General features: G+C 41.5%; 1 pseudogene; it reads right to left on the reverse strand.

Moving 5' to 3' along the window:
- Nucleotides 1-1,336: 1,336 nt before the first annotated feature.
- On the reverse strand, nt 1,337-13,364 carry LOC148773904 (tripartite motif-containing protein 77 pseudogene; annotated as a pseudogene).
- Nucleotides 13,365-18,483: the final 5,119 nt, after the last annotated feature.

Raw genomic sequence — 18,483 nt, forward strand, 5'->3', positions numbered from 1 at the left:
CTGATGTTGGTTATACTTTATAAGCTTTTTAACAGTGGTGGAGCATATTTTTAGTTATGACTTTGTAGAGCTATTTATTGAAAGAGTTATATTTCAAGCAGGTTGGTTTTTGTTACTTGGAATTTATAACATATTAAAAAGCAGAGATATTACTTTGCCAACAAATGTCCATCTAGTCAAGGCTATGGCTTTTTCAGTGGTCATGTATGGATGTGAGAGTTGGACTGTGAAGAAAGCTGAGTGCTGAAGAATTGATGCTTTTGAACTGTGAAGTTGGAGAAGGCTCTTGAGAGTCCCTTGGACTGCAAGGAGATCCAACCAGTCCATTCTAAAGGAGATCAGTGCTGGGTGTTCATTGGAAGGACTGATGTTGAGGCTGAAACCGCAATACTTTGGCCACCTGATGCGAAGAGCTGACTCATTGGAAAAGACCCTGATGTTGGGAGGGATTAGGGGCAGGAGAAGGGGAACGACAGAGGATGAGATGGCTGGATGACATCACTGACTCGATGGACATGAGTTTGTGTAAACTCCGGGAGTTGGTGATGGACAGGGAGGCCTGGTGTGCTGTGATTCATTGGGTCACAAAGAGTCAGACATGACTAAGCAACTGAATTGAACTGAACTGACTGATTGAAGACATAAATCTCCTAAGCTAGAATGGTCAGCCAATATTAGGTTGTGAGTTTTATAGAAAAAATGTACAAGATGTGCTGAGTCTACCCAATAGGATTCCCTCATTTAGTCCAATAGCTTTACAAATTACATCATGAAAAAGAGGTTTTAAAACAGGCTTGTTAAGGTATATCACAGAAGAGAAAAGAGAATTCCAAATCTTGCCTTAACCCACTAACCTGGGTAAACAGAGCCATGAGTCCTTCGGCATTCAACTACTGTAGAAATTAACAGACAAGACATAGAGTAAACAATGCACAGTATTAATAGAGATAGTTTTATTTAAAATTTTATACAAATTTATACAATTGACATGTGCTTAGTCATGTCCAACTCTTTGTGACCCCATGGGCTGTAGCTGTCAGACTCCTCTGTCCATGGGATTTTATCCAGACAAGAATACTGGATTGGGTTGCCATGTCCTACTCCAGGAGATCTTCCCGACGAGGGAGTAAACCCAAGTCTGATGCTTGGCAGGAGGATTCTTTACAGCTGAGCCATCCAGGAAGCCCATGTACTTAACATATCAACCCTTAAATAAATCAATCAATATGCTTCATAAAGGAAGGTAAAGTTATAGAAAATCAAGCAGATATTAAATTAGTGATGTCAATTATTTACATTTCTGAAACTTGTTTTCAGATTTCTAAATTGTCCTTGATCAGGAGTGTCCAGAGCATAGAAAAGGTTTGAGAGAAAAGGAAAAGGAACAGGAGAGGAAATTGCAAATGAGAGAACTATTGGCCACATTCACGAAACTCACGACACCATGGTCATAATCCAGAAAGACCCCCACACAGCCCAGAGGCCTTTTGACATATTGAGGTGACAGTGGCGAGGAGGTAAACAAACTACAGTGATTGTTCTCTCCGATACAAAGAAGTAGAAAAATTCCCTCTGAGTCAAGGACCATGTCACTGTCTCTTGTCCAAGAATCATTACAAAATCCAATGGCCCAGTTGCAACAGCCCGCCACATCCACCTCCCAGTAGCATTGACCAGAAGTGAATGACTCAGCTCCCCAGGCAAGAAAATGTTTAGATCTCGGTGAAGTGTCGTTGACAAAGGGACCATCAGGACCAGCCAGCAGATGTCTCAGATCTTCAAACACAGGGATACAAGGAGTGACTCTTTCATTATCCAGTGCAATGTACACTGCAGGAAGAGGAAAATAATTATACTAGCAACTAGTGCTATAAATTCACGATGGACATCAGCTCTGTAGAGTGTCTAGGTTTCCTAATGTGTGGCTAGAATTGGAATCAGGACAGCAAGGCGAGCTTGAGAAATCTTTTGCTGTCCAAGATCTACAGGTCTGTCTCCGTAAGAAGATCCTCCAAGACCCACCTCCCAGAATATTGGAAATAAAAGCAAAAATAAACGAATGGGACCTAATTAAAATCAAAAGCTTCTGCACAGCAAAGGAAACTATAAGCAACGTGAAAAGACAGCCTTCAGAATGGGAGAAAATAATAGCAAGTGAAACAACTGACAAAGAATTAATCTCCAAAATATACAAGCAGCTCCTGCAGCTCAATTCCAGAAAAATAAATGACCCAGTCAAAAAATGGGCCAAAGAACTAAACAGACATTTCTCCAAAGAAGACATAAAGATGGCTAACAAACACATGAAAAAATGCTCACCATCCCTCATAATCAGAGAAATGCAAATCAAAACCACAATGAGATACCATTTCACACCAGTCAGAATGGCTGCTATCCAAAAGTCTACATGCAATAAATGCTGGAGAGGGTGTGGAGAGAAGGGAACCCTCTTACACTGTTGGTGGGAATGCAAACTAGTACAGCCAGTATGGAGAACAGTGTGGAGATTCCTCAAAAAAACTGGAAATAGAACTGCCATATGATCCAGCAATTGCACTCCTGGGCATACACACCGAGGAAACCAGAATTGAAAGAGACACATGTACTCCAATGTTCATCGCAGCACTGTTTATAATAGCCAGGACATGGAAGCAACCTAGATGTCCATCTGCAGATGAATGGATAAGAAAGCTTTGGTACATATACACAATGGAGTATTACTCGGCCATTAAAAAGAATGCATTTGAACCAGTTCTAATGAAGTGGATGAAAATAGAGCTTATTATAGAGAGTGAAGTAAGCCAGAAAGAAAAACACCAATACAGTATACTAACGCATATATATATGGAATTTAGAAAGATGCAAATGATAACCCTGTATACGAGACAGCAAAAGAGACACAGATGTATAGAACAGTCTTTGGGACTCTGGGAGAGGGTGAGGGTGGGATGGTTTGGGAGAATGGCATTGAAACATGTATATTATCATATGTGAAACGAATTGCCAGTTCAGGGTCGATGCATGTTACAGGATGCTCGGGGCTGGTATGTGGGGATGACCCAGAGGGAGGATAAGGGGAAGAGGGAGGTGGGAGGGGGTTCGGGAGGGGGAACTCATGTACACTCGGGGCAGATTCATGTCAATGTATGGCAAAACCAACCAATATAATATTGTAAAATAATTAGCTTCCAATAAAAATAAAAAAAAATAATAAAAAAATAATTCAATAGTAATAAAAAAATAAATTAAAAATAAAACACTACTATGGTATCCATCTCATGCCTAGACTATACAAAAAACTGTGAACTGTTTCTCTCCAGATAAAAATCATTCACTAAGTTCCATCCTAATTCACCCAGTTGCCTGCTACCAATTTGTGAGAGTATCTGACAGAACCTCAAAGTGCAACATTTCTCAAACTAATATTTTCTTAACCCAAAGTAGCATTTCCCTCTTTGTTTATATGCTCCATGATGGTTCGCCTTCAGAGCAGAAACTGGGTCTCAGGTTTCATATTTTATCCTCCTTACATTGCACATCAATATGTGCTATTTTCTGACATTTCTCTACTATCAAGAATATCTATTGAGTTCTATCATTTCCCACTATCTGGGCTCAATCTATTCCTGACCTTAGCTTTAAGAATTTCTCAACTTTCAGATCTAACTTCCAGTGTCTCTGTGCTCTCTCACTTTCCTTCATATCAAGGTGACACAACGGAGAAGCAGTGGTGAGTGTGGTGTGGGAAAGGAATGAGTCTAGTGGAAGACATGTGATTTAGTTATCTCTTCCTGAAAACTTGTTCCACAAATAGGCACCTGCCTCCAATTCTACTCTCATCCAAGCTTCTGCCCATCCGTGATCCTCTATATAAGCCTTTTCTGATCATATGTAAAATTCATTTTGTCCAAACTACTTATTATTTACCTTTATTGCTAAAATTTCCTCAAAAGCACTTAATCACAATGGATCACGCCACAAATGTTGTATTTAGAATTGTTCATTGACTCTTCCGCTACTCCATTTGATCCTCCTTACATTTGATCCTTGAGTACAAGGAAATCTGCCTCTTTTCTCTATTTCTACATTGGCTTATAACAGTTATCATGACACAGCAGGCACTTCATTGTAAACTATAACCTTGAGTATAACACCTCTGAATAATTGAGTCAGTTGTACTATATCTCCTTGTCATTCACACGACCCCACTTAAATTACCTTTGTACTGGTGGGAGGTAGCTTTTAATATTGCTTGTTTATTGTTTCACATCATTTAATCTTTACTTCCTTGAGCATCTAACTGTAATGTTATTTCACCCCTTCTATTTGTGGTGCTCAATTCATAGTTTTGAATCAACAAATGATAGATCCAAATTTCTCAACCATGAATATAGCTCACATTTGAAACTGACCTATCCACCATTTCCAGCCATATCTCTCAGCACTGCCTCTCTAATGAAACATGTGTCAGCCAACATGGACTATGTAGAATCTCAATATTCAGATAATTTCTAATTTCTAGTCTTCAACTCTTACATATGTATCTGCCTGACATTCCCTTTAATTTGAACTTCAATTTGTTCTTCACAATCCAAATAGTTAGAGAATGTCTTCCTGAATTTTCAAAAATTTTCCTTCTAAGAAACTCTAGGTTCATCTCATTGACAAATTATGATTGTGATTTTTCTATAACCATTGGAATGTTATTGTGTTAGCCAGGAAATTAAAACTTTTTGTTCGATATTTTGATTTTAAAAAGAGATCCAATAAAGTGACATGCCTAATTCTACATGATGAGATGAAAGCCTTTGATACTGGCCTGTCATGTATATTGAAACATAAACATCATGATTTTTAACTAAAGTCTTATCAAATAATCACCACATGTCCCAAGCTTGTGCTGAATGAATTAGAATTTCTTGCTTACCTCCCATGTTCTTATTTTGTTCATTCCTCTGTTCAAATTTCTTTTATTTTCTTGAATCTTTCCCCACACAGACCTCATTATCTTCAGAAGCCTTTGCTGCAAAAGAACCAACAGTGTGAGTATCAGAGAGGTTGATATTGAAAATTTTCAGATCCTCGGGGATTAAGGATAGCAGGAAATATCAGATGATCACCCAAGAAGGGAAATGGTCCACTTATTGTCCCTTTTAAGACAAAGTGTCTACTGTGTAGAATGTTTGTAACCATAGAATAGATATAACATTGGAAAGGGTGCTTCTCCATAGAGAAAAACTTGCCCTCACACTTGATTTCCCCCCACTAATTTTCATTATGTAAATTCCATCTCAGATTTTAGTTGTCCTGCTGCTAGTTCTCATCTCCTATCACACGATTCTTTTAGCTAAGACAGTGTTTCTGATTAGACCCTATTAGATTAGGCTATTGTCACCATGACTGCAGTGCACAATAATCTCTGATATTAACAGGATTTTCTCACCATGGTCTTACACAGACGTGGCACACACAATTAACCTCATCCTCACCATCAACTGGGGTTGTAAAATTTAAAATGTAAAACCTTAACTGTTTAAGTTGAGGGTAGCCTTTCATAAGTAGTTTATCCTATGAGAGGGAAAGTGAAGTTGCGTAGGCATGCCGGACTCTTTGGGACCTCATGGAGTGTAGCCTACAGGCTCCTCCATCAATGGAATTTTCCAGGCAAGAGTACTGGAGTGGGTTGTCATTTTCTTCACCAGGGGATCTTCCCAACCACCTTGCAGATGAGTTACTGTCTGAGCCACCAGGGAAGCCCATTTATCCTAGGACCCAGCCCACAATGCTAGTTAGTATCTGCTTTATATTTGATATGAATGAAGAATAATTATCTTCAGTTTCTTTGGCATTCACTCTCAAACAGAAAGTCCCCCATATTCAAACGTCACTCTTAGTCACTGCTTACCCGGTATTCCTCAGCCATACACTCAACAGAGCAATGCGTGTGAGCCCCATGCTCCACAGACATACGACAGACTAAGCAAAGCATGTCCTTTGTAACTTTACAGAACAAGTTCTTTGTTTTCCCGTGAAGCTCACACATCTTTTCTGCAGACCTAGGTACACCATAGGGTCCTGTCCGTCTGGCAAGGAATACTCGAGTCTGAAAAATGATATTGGTTTTCAGGCTCAGTTGATGGGGTGTTTCCCTGCACACAGGGCAGCAAGGAAGCCGTTGTCCTTCCTCCCAGTAGAGACAGAGACACAGCATGCAGAAGCTGTGCCCACAGCCCAGCGTGACCGGGTCTATGACATACTTCACACACAGGGAACAGGTGACTTCATTCTGGAAGCTTTTGGAACTCATGTTTCTGAAGAGAGAAAAGAAGAAAGAACACTGTGTTGCCGTGAGACCATAAACAGTATCAACGGGCCTGAGACTTACTTCCCACTCACAGAGACAGGTTAGTGTATAGAGCAGGACAGCTGATGTACTGCATGTGTGGACAGAGGATGCTGGGTAACCACGTGTCCTGATGAGAGTCAGACAGGGTACTGTCAGACACAGCTTTTCCATCAGGGATTCAGCTCTCATCCAATCCGACACAATCCTCTGCCATGGAGTCTTGTTCATATTCCTCCCAAAACAACCCTCCTGATCTTTCTGCCTGCGATAGAATTTAAAGTGTATATGGCCTTTTGAAGTTATGGCAAATGAGGTTTGAAGAAAATATCATTAGGAGGATTTTGCCAACATTTTAGTGCTCGTTAAAAGAAACATAAGGAAGAGTCAACTGTTTTGGGGTTAGTCTGGACAGAATTTGAAGTTGATACACAAGGCTGTCTTTTTTGTGGCCTCAGAGTTCATTTGCCTGGAGACTGAAGCGTACAACCTGAAGGGAGCAGAGAAATGGGAGACCTGGGCTTTTGACAATGTCATGGAGGCAGCAAATAACCAACTCTGGCAAAGATAATAACTATTAGAGGATAGTCAGGGAGGAATCATCAGTGAATGTGAAAACATTTGGGAAATAGTATAAGCTCAAAGAATATTTCTGCCTGCAATGCAGGAGACCTGGGCTCAATCCCTGGGTTGGGAAGATCCCCTGGAGGAGGACATGGCAACCCACTCCAGTATTCTTGCCTGGAGGATCCCCAAGGACAGAGGAGCCTGGCGGGCTGAAGTCCATGCAGTCACAAAAAGTCAGACATGACTGAGTGACAGCACAGCACAAAGATCATTTGCTGATAAGCTCCTCATTTTATTATCATCATGTCATATTAAAATGCTTATTTAAATTAGGTTATCATACATTGTGGCTAAATATTTGATTGAACTATATGATTACTGTTATCTTCCCAGTCTATGAGAACTTGAATGTAGGAGGATACTTATTTACTAGGCTGAGAATTTATTTTTGGTCCAAAGTAGACAGAAAGTAAAAATTACTGAAGTGAATAATTATAAAACAACTTAGAATACCTTTTGAAAATGAGTAGCAAGGAAATGATGGTGCACAGATACATGTATGCAAATAAAAATTGTTGACAGGGAACAATGGACTTTAGTTGAGGACCACAAAATTTTTCCAATAAAGAACATAAAGCCATTAACTCAAATATGCCTTATATTAGGAGATAGCTTGAAGAATAGGGAGAAAGTATAGATAAGCTCTGAGTAGAAGTGGTCTGGAAACTGGCCAAGGTTCACTACGAGTAAAATAATTTCTATATTGATAATAATAATGATACTGACAGAATTAAAATTATAATAAAAGAGGTAAATTTTAATATTTTAATTGTGCTTACTAATTCTGCACATTGGATCAACTTCTCTGAAATGGATTACCTATTTTAAGTTTCTCAACAATATTATTAACCAATTTTCTATCTTTGCCTACATTTTATAAGGAGGTTATTTGACATGGAGTGAGTCAAACAAGTTCAGTTCAGTTCAGTTCAGTCGCTCAGTCGTGTCCGACTCTCCGCGACCCCATGAATCACAGCACGCCAGGCCTCCCTGTCCATCACCAACTCCCGGAGTACACTCAAATTCATGTCCACAGAGTCGGTGATGCCATCCAGCCATCTCATTCTCCGTCGTCCCCTTCTCCTCCCGCCCCCAACCTTTCCCAGCATCACAGTCTTTTCCAGTGAGTCAACTCGTCGCATGAGGTTACTTGTCTACAAATCGCACATTGAATAAATGATTGATCCAGTACTCACATATAGATGGTACCAATAGGGAACATAACTTAGCTCTAGCTTCCAAGATTACCTACAAACCTTCATTTCTAAGTGAACATATCAGACATTCATTGTACCTTGATCATAACTCAGCTTTGGGCTCCGTTAATGAAATGTCCTATTCCATTTAGTAAGTAACTCAGTTAAATTCAGATCAAAGAATAAGAGCTTACCTCCTGATAGTGGTAACTTTCAAAAGTCTTCACCACCTAACCACCTCCAAACACAACAGCCCTGGGCTCTGGAGAAGAGTCAGCTTGGCTCTTTGCTGGATGCTTTATATGTTCCCTGAAGACCATGCCCACTTCTTCCTAGTGACAGGGTTATCACTAGGTTATGTGGAATGGTACACATGATTAGCTTTTGGAAGAGTTGAAAACACACCCTAATGCCATTGACTGAAGTGAAGCCTCTGAAATCTACTTAATCATTTGCCACAATCCAATCTATAGTAAAATAGCACTCTAAATTCACATTTTTAATCCCTTGAAGTGTTGTTTTTAAAATAAATGAATTTCCAAAATATGAATTTTGTAAATGCATTTACCAGATTATGCTCCTGCTCAGTCACTTCAATCGTGTTCAACTCTGAGACCCCATGGACTGTAGCCCACCAGACTCCTCTGTCCCTAGGATTCTCCAGGCAAGAATACTCGAGTGGGTTGTCCTCCTCTAGAGGATCTTCCCAACCCAGGTATGGAACCCATGTCTCCTGAGGCTCCTGCATTGCAGGCAGATTCTTTACCACTGAGCTATTGGGGAAGACTTAACAAAATATATTTCAATCCTAATCAGTAACCCATTATCACCCACTTGATCGATTGATTACTTGTCTGAATCTGCCTGTATTATTTCCTTGACTTTTTTTTTTTTCAGAAATATGAATCATTCTCATTTCATTTTTCAACTCAGCTCAGTCAAGCGCCCCAATACCACTTACAGCACTGGCAGAAATAGCCCTCTACTATTTGATGGATCTTGTTAACTTCATCTGAACTAGCATTCTCTGAAATTTTATACTGTCCATTGGGTTCTCCACGAATTTCTTCCCTCTGTGTTTTGATTTTGGTAGCACACTAGTGCTTTTTCTCTTTCCATCTATATCTGCACACACAGTAGCTATTGGTGGTTCTTCTCTATGTGTCTATCCCTTGTCCTAGGACCCCAGGTACTCATGCCCTCTCATTCTGTTATTTGATATATAAGCATAATTGAAATGCTGATGCTATGCTGTAGACTAAATGATCATGTCATACTTGTATACCACATGATTGACTGAAATGAATCATAGTTTTTATGAAAAAAATATGAGATTATATGCTAAGTTTCATCAAAGATCTCTAAAGGTTTTCTTTATCTTGGCTTGGTTTGCATTCTCTTCCTGCTCCATAAGACATTTTCCTGTTCAGTCAATGATTGGGTGTGGACCTTCACTCAGGAAGGATACTTGACATGAAAATTTAAAACACTCTCTTAACTACATGAGATGATCAGTCATCACAAATCTGCTCTTCTCATAAAGTCATGTGTGAAAAAGTGAAGCCTATTCTTACAGTGTTAGTATTTTAAAATCTATCTGTTGATATATGGCTGTTCTGGGTCTTTGATGCTATGAATGGGCTTTCTCTACTTACAGTGAGAGGGTCTACTCTGTGCTGTCGTGTAGGGACTTCTCATTCAAGTGGCTTCTCTCGTTGCCACTTCTCTTGCTACAGAGTACAGGATCTAGGCTCACGGCTTCAGCAGTTGCAGCACACAGGCTCCGTTGTTGCGGTGCATGGGTTTGGTTGCTCTGTGGCACATAGGATCTTCCTGGACCAGGGATCGAATCCATATCTCCTCCATTGACAGGTGGATTCTTAACAACTGGACCACCAAGAAAGTCCTCAAATTAATCTTTAACACTGTTTTCTCTTGGAATTTGCAGATTAATAATAATATGTTTATCCCAGATATTGCTTTATTTTGTGTTCCTCTGGCCATGCAACAATACATTTACAATTTCAAATTTGATGTATGTTTTTTGGGGGGAAAGATCATAGTGTATTATCACCCTGTAGCAGATATAAGATATCCTCAGGTCTTTAGTGGAAAATGAAATTCTGTTCATTGCCCAACTTCCCAATCCTCTCTACCCACACAAAATTATAACTCATTGTGAGAAATACCCTGACTAGAGGCAGTGTTGACTTTGTAACAAGTTTCATTTTGACCTCCCTGAAGGCTTCAAGATCTTAGCTCCAGTTACTTTACTTTCCTCAATTCTTTAGCTCCTCTCATTTCTGTTCACAAACCGGAATGCACCACAATTCAAGGGAGAATTTAATCCACAAGAGAGTTGCAAATATGCTCTTTCTGGACTTTGCTACCAACACTATTACTTATGTAAATTGAAAGGTGAGCTTGGACTACATCAGCTGACAGAAATATGAAAACTTGATCACACCATGTGGTTTGAATAAACTGTCTACATAGAATACGCAGAATTATGTATTGGGCTGTACTGTATGTTCACCTACTTGGTAAGAAGAGGAACCTTATTTTTAGAGTCTAACAATAAAATCTAGAAACATGCTGTTATAAATAGATTAGGTGGAAGAAATCTAGGAAATGAATGAAAACAACATTAGAGTCCTCTCTCCCATCCTCTTCCCTATAAAACATCAAAGTAACAAAATCAAAGACTGGGATATATGATTATTTTGTATCCTTTAGATTGAGATAATGAGCACACCCATCACCTGCAAACATCGTCCTGCCCATTTATAGTCTTTCTCACCAAACTTCCCCCACAGGAGACTCCAGGTCCCCCCAGTTCTGTCCCCAGGCATCACTGATCTGTATTCTGTTGTTATTGATTAGATGTGCTTTCTAGAACATTATATAAATAGAATCATACACTACATCCTCTTCTTTTTTAATCTCACTTTCTTTTGCTCAGAATGATTATTTTGAGATTCATCTTTTTGTAGTGTGTTTTAATACAAATGTCACTTCATGTAAATTTCGCAAATTAGTGCTGCAGTTTATGGATATACCACAATTCATGTATCCATTCACCTGTTTACTGCCATCTTACGATGGTTTACTGGCATTTCCTATAAAGCTGCTATGGGTCTTGTGCTGAAATCCTGGAGAAGAGAAGCTGTCTTTCTGTTGGGAGTGGTGGGCACGTGGTCTCACCCTGTAGCAGTTGGTGCCATCTTTCTCTCATGAAGCACAGCCACCTAAGTGAGGTGTGTGTGTGTTAAGTCATTTCAGTCGTGTCTGACATTTTGTGAGCCCATGGGCCTCACTAAGGATAGCTGAGAGGTCAGGAGAGATGATTCCTGCTGACATCATTGAGCTCCAAGAATAGCCTTGCTGGAAGCTGTCTGCCTGTGGACTTAGTTACCACCTGCACCTAAAACCTCAGAACGTGCAGATATTGGACAGGATTACCAGGTGACTCAGTGGTAAAGGATCAACCTGCCAATGAAGAAGATGTAGGAGACACAGGTGTGATCCCTGGGCCAGGAAGACCCCCTGGAGTAGGAAATGCAACCCATTCCAGTGTTCTTGCCTGAAGAATCCCATGGTCAGAGGCGCCTGGTGGCCACAGTCCATGGGGTCACAGAGAGTCAGACACAATTCAGCACGCACCTAGTCACACAGATGTTCGTTATGGAGTCACTTGTGGAAGTGTGGAAATGTGAGAGAAGAAAAGGTTACCTAAGTGTCTGCCTTTCCGTGTGTGTTTCCAAGAAGATAAATCTTCACAAAGCTTTCCAGAGAAGGCCCAGCTCAGGAATTCACAATAGAAACTCTTCTCAAAATGCAGTCCACCAGATGGGTGGTCTGAGGCCAGTCTTTGCTCGTGGGTCTCCTCCCTGTGTGGCCCAGAACTCACCCCTCAGAGTCAGTTCAGTTGATTGGTCGTGTCCAACTTTTTGCGACCCCATGGACTGCAGCACGCCAGGCCTCCCTGTCCATCACCAACTCCTGAAATTCACTCAAACTCATGTCCATTGAGTCAGTGATGCCATCCAACCATTTCATCCTCTGTCATCCCCCTCTCCTCCTGCCTTCAATCTTATCCAGCATCAGGGTTTTTTCAAATGAGTCAGTTCTTTGCATCAGGTGACCAAGCTATTGGAGTTTCAGCTTCAGCATCAGTCCTTCCAATGAATATTCAGGAATGATTTACTTTAGGATGGACTGGTTTGATCACCTCCCAGTCCAAGGGACACTCAAGAGTCTTCTTCAGCACCACAGTTCAAAGCATCAATTCTTTGGCACTCAGATTTCTTTATAGTTCAACTCTCACATCCATACATGACTGCTGGAAAAACCATAGCCTTGACTAGACAAACCTTTGTTGGCAAAGTAATGTCTCTGCTTTTTAATATGCCATCTAGGTTGTTCGTAACTTTTCTTCCAAGGAGCAAGTGTCTTTTAATTTCATGGCTGCAGTCACCATCTGCAGTGATTTTCAGCCCCCCAAAATAAACTGTCACTGTTTCCATTGTTTCTGCATCTATCTGCCATGAAGTGATAGGACCAGATGCCATGATCTTAGTTTCCCAAATGTTGAGCTTTAAGCCAACTTTTTCACTCTCCTCTTTCACTTTCATCAAAAGGCTCTTTAGCTCTTCTTCACTTTCTGCCATAAGGGTGGTGTCATCTGCATATCTGAGGTTATTGATATTTCTCCCAGCAATCTTGATTCCAGCTTGCGCTTCATCCAGTCCAGCATTTCTCATGATGTATACTGCATATAAGTTAAATAAGCAGGGTGACAATATACAGCCTTGACTTACTACTTTCCTGATTTGGAAACAGTCTGTTGTTCCATGTCCAGTTCTAATTGTTGCTTGACCTGTATACAGATTTCTCAGGAGGCAGGTCAGGTGGTCTGGTATTCCCATCTCTTGAAGAATTGTCTACAGTTTGTTGTGATCCCCACAGACAAATAAAGCATAGTCAATAAAGAAAAAGTAGATGTTTTTCGGGAACTCTGTTGCTTTTTCGATGATCCAGCACATATTGGCACTTTGATCACCCCTCATATACTCACAAGTGCTCATCATGGCCTTCTCACATCCGAGCTCTGACATGACGGACTCCAGGTCCTCCAGCTGACTCAGGGGAATGTGGACACGATGCTCCAGGCCTGAGAAGGTGTGCTGAGTGTGCATGGACCCAGGACTGGGTCCTCATGGGTGGCCTGGGGGGCGGTGGAAAGCCTTCCCTCTTCACCTCAGGGCCCTGCTTCTGGAGAACCCTCAGTGGACACCCTCACTAGGAGCTCGAGTTGGCCCTTACTGGAGTGTGGCATCCTGGCCCCTCACTCAGGGAGATGGGCAGGGTATCCCCATCAATTGGCTCCTCGCTTCTCTAAGGTGGGACCCTGTAACGACAGTGACCAGCAGCCGGCCTGGAGGTTTCAGAGCCTGGTGTGGCCATTATCTTATCCCTGCCTCTTCTGCCCAGTGGACCTTCTGCGCCCAGCACAGGGCCACACCTGAGTCTGTGCAGACGTGCACCCAGTAGGAAGAGATCTGTCTAGAGGGCTTGGAATAAACCTTGCACGAAAAAGTGCTGCCCTGGTTTTCTGCATCTCATCCCACCAGCTCCGACCTGGGTGTGCACGTGACTGGCCCGCCAGGATTCTTAACCCCCATCAGTCTGCTCTTGTGGAGGCTGATCCACCCCACATAAGTCCTGCACTTTCACACGTACAGGGAGGGGACGTAGGGCTACCCGGCTGGGATCAGATGGTTGGCCTGTCCTGAGCTGGCCTGCCCTGAACCTCTCAGGGTTACTTTTGGGTCCCTCTGGGGAAATGGCCAAAGGCTCCAGGGTGAGATCTGACCCGGTGTCTGCAAGGTCAGAAAGCACTCACTCTCACTGGGAACTTTCCCGAGACCAGAGCCTTGGGGTGTCGGGACACAACCCAACAAATCCCTTCCTCCTCTTCCTCCCAGTGAGCTGTGTAGGGAGCTTCTCTAGAAGTAGGGGCCTGGTTACCCAGATTCCAAGTTTGGGGGCTCTTTTGCCCGGGAAGTGAGGTCACGTTCTGGGATCTGCTTGCCCTGGCTTCACCCTTACCCAAAGCTCCCCAAGGGTATCTGTGAGCTACTGACCGCTCTGCACACCCCATGCCATGTCCATCACAGTGACACCAACACAGCCCACCCCCACAGTCCCTGGGAAGCCTGGGTGTAGCCAGGGCCCCAGCCCTGAGGAAGCAGCTGGATTCAGACCTGCTCCTCCTCCTCCTCATGGACTGGAGACAAGCCATATGCCTCTCAGCATTTCCCCAGAACCCTACCTTGACAGTGGGCATCACTTTGTCATTTGCTTCCTAGGGAAGCCATCAGGTGTATATACCTTTAAACACCTAGAGTGCCTGTAAAACCCATGACTTGGTATCACATGGAAATCATGAACACACTTAGCAAAGGAAGGATGACAAAAAAGGTTGACTTAGCACAGAATGCAGCTGAAACTGTTCTGGGTACCCTCTGGGGTCTGGGGACAGTCATTCCCATTTCTGCTTGTTTCCTAAATTCCTACCCCCCACCCCTCCACCATGAGAGAGTTGAAATTCAATAAAATTCAGATATCTTCCCCTTTTGCATACAAACAAAAACAAAAAAGATGCTATGAACATATATATAATATATTATATATATATAATATATATGAGTATTTTTATACATATATGCTTTCATTTTTTTTGGTAAGTATTTAGGACTCAGATGAATAGATCATATATCTAACCCTCTAATAAATGACAACACAGCTGTACTATTTCATATTTCCAGTAGCAGAATATGAGTATTCAAGTTCTTTCATGTTTTTGCCAATACTTAGTGGGTACAGTCTTTAAAGTTTTAAAAGTGGTATATTATTTTTGATTTAATTTGCATTTGAAAAGACCCTGAGGCTAGGAGAGATTGAGGGCAGGAGGAGAAGGGGACAACAGAGGATGAGATGGTTGGATGGCATCACCGACTCTATGGAGATGGGTTGGGGTAGACTCTGGCAGTTGGTGATGGATAGGGAGGCCTAGTGTACTGTGGTTCACTGGGTTGCAAAGAGTCAGACACGACTGAGTGACTGAACTGAATGGAATGATTACAGATGTTGAATATCATTCAGTATAAATATTCAACACCTGTGTATCTTCTGTGGCAAATCATCTGTTTGAATTTCATATTCATAATTCATTGGTAATGCTGAAGAAGCTGAAGTTGAACGGTTCTATGAAGACCTACAAGACCTTCTAGAACTAACACCCAAAAAAGATGTCCTTTTCATTATAGGGGACTGGAATGCCAAGGTAGGTAGTCAGGAAACACCTGGAGTAACAGGCAAATTTGGCCTTGCAGTACAGAATTTAGCATGGCAAAAGCTAATAGAGTTTTGCCAAGAGAACACACTGGTCATAGCAAACACCCACTTCCAACAACACAAGGGAAGACTCTACACATGGACATCACCAGATGGTCAACACCAAAATCAGATTGATTATATTCTTTGCATCCAAAGATGGAGAAGCTCTATACAGTAAGCAAAAACAAAATTGGGATCTGACTGTGGCTCGGATCATGAACTCTTTATTGCCAAATTCAGACTGAAATTGAAGACAGTGAGGAAAACCTGGTAAACCATTCAGGTATGATCTAAATCAAATCCCTTAAGACTATACAGTGAGAGTGACAAATAGATTTAAGGGACTAGATCTGATAGACAGAGTATCTGATGAACTATGGACAGAGGTTTGTGACATTGTACAGGAGACAGGGAGAAAGACCATCCCCAAGCAAAAGAAATGTAAAAAAGCAAAATGGCTATCTGAGGAGGTCTTACAAATAGCTGTAAAAAGAAGAGAAGCAAAAAGCAACTGAGAAAAGGAAAGATGTACCCATCTGAATGCAGAGTTCCAAAGAATAGCAAGGAGAGATTTAAAAAAGCCTTCCTCAGTGATGAATGCAAAGAAATAGAGGAAAACAACAGAATGGGAAAGAATAGAGATCTCTTCAAGAAAATTAGAGATACCAAGGAAATATTTCATGCAAAGATGGGCTCGATAAAGGACAGAAATTGTATGGACCTAACAGAAGCAGAAGATATTAAGAAGAGGTGGCAAGAATACACAGAAGAAGTGTAAAAGAAAGATCTTCATGACCCAGATAATCACGATGGTGTGATCATTCATCCACAGCCAGAGTGTGAAGTCAAGTGGGCCTTAGAAAGCATCACTAGGAACAAAACTAGTGGAGGTGATGGAATTCCAGTTGATATTTCAGATCCTAAAAGATGATGCTGTGAAGCTGCACTCAATATGCCAGCAAATTTGGAAAACTCAGCAGTGGCCATAGGACTGGAAAGGTCAGGCTTCATTCCAATCCCAAAGAAAGGCAATGCCAAAGAATGCTCAAACTACCACACAATTCCACTCATCTCACACGCTAGTAAAGTCATGCTCAAAATTCCCCAAGCCAGGCTTCAGCAATACGTGAACTGTGAACTTCCAGATGTTCAAGCTGGTTTTAGAAAAAGCAGAGGAACCAGAGATCAAATTGCCAACATTCGCTGGATCACTGAAAAAGCAAGAGAGTTCCAGAAAAACATCTATTTCTGCTTTATTGACTATGTCAAAGCCTTTGACTGTGTAGATCACAATAAACTGTGGAAAATTCTTCAAGAGATGGGAATACCAGACCACCTGACCTGTCTCTTAAGAAACCTGTATGCAGGTCAGTAAGCAGAAGTTGGAACTGGACATGGAACAACAGACTGGTTCCAAATAGGAAAAGGAGTACATCAAGGCTGTATATTGTCACCCTGCTTATTTAACTTATATGCAGAATACATCATGAGAAATGCTGGGCTGGAAGAAGCACGAGCTGGAATCAAGATTGCTGGGAGAAATATCAATAACCTCAGATATGCAGACGACACCACCCTTATGGCAGAAAGTGAAGAGGAACTAAAAATCCTCTTGATGAAAGTGAAAGAGGAGAGGGAAAAAGTAGGCTTAATGCTCAACATTCAGAAAACTAAAATCATGGCATCTGCTCCCATCACATCATGGGAAATAAATGGGGAAACAGTGGAAACAGTGTCAGTCTTTAATTTTTGGGGCTCCAAAATCACTGCATATGGTGATTGCAGCCATGAAATTAAATGATGTTTACTCCTTGGAAGGAAAGTTATGACCAACCTAGATAGTATATTTAAAAGCAGAGACATTACTTGCCAACAAAGGTCTGTCTGGTTAAGACTATGTTTTTTTCAGTGGTCATGTATGGATGTGAGAGTTGGATAGTGAAGAAAGCTGAGCACCAAAGAATTGATGCTTTTGAACCGTGGTGTTGGAGAAGACTCTTGAGAGTCCCTTGGACTGCAAGGAGGTCCAACCAGTCCATTATAAAGGAGATCAGTTCTCGGTGTTCACTGGAAGGATGATGCTAAAGCTGAAACTCCAATACTTTGGCCACCTCATGCAAATCGTTGCCTCATTGGGAAAGACCCTAATGCTGGGAAAGATTGTGGGCAGGAAGAGAAAGGGATGACAGAGGATGAGATGGCTGGATAGTATCACCAACTCGATGGACATGAGTCTGAGTGAACTCTGGGAGTTGGTGATGGACAGGGAGGCCTGGCGTGCTGCGATTCATGACGTCACAAAGAGTTGGACACAACTGAGCGACTGAACTGAACTGATTCATAAATTGACAAAAGACAGCTAGCTATATATTTTAAGATTCAAATTTATAGGCATGTAGGCTAATTTTGTTCAAGTAGTAGTAACAGAGGCAAGAACCTCTGAGAGTCAGGTCAGTGGAAGCAGACAAATAGAGAAAATTTAAAGAGATTCTCTATGAATGAAGCTAATTCATCTGATAGATGTCCATGATTCATACAATATGAGAAAATGTTTTTATGAACTGTTTTCTGGTTAGTGTGTATTTGTAAACACTGTGACAGAGCCTGTGGTTCCCAAAAGAGGAACTCTTGCAGGAATCCTCATCTCACAAAGACTCAGTCTTTCTGTCCACATGCAGGCATGTGAACCCGGAACTCATTTCAGGAGCCTGCACTGGGTGATGAACAGGCTCAACCACTTTGTATGGACTTACAGCAATTGACAGGTCACACATTTTCCTGTGTCATGAAAAGTAATTAGTTGTGTAGCTGTGGTCTTCCTCCCTTTATAATCTCAGAACAGTTATATTTTTGCATTGTGGTTAGGTATTGTTTATTCTGCAGATTTTCTGATAGTTCCTGAGAATTATATTAATA

The sequence above is a fragment of the Moschus berezovskii genome, chromosome 25 (assembly GCF_049115385.1).
Source record: "Moschus berezovskii isolate FMDL1 chromosome 25, NW_MosBer_1.0, whole genome shotgun sequence".
In the NCBI taxonomy this organism is placed as follows: Eukaryota; Metazoa; Chordata; class Mammalia; order Artiodactyla; family Moschidae; genus Moschus; species Moschus berezovskii.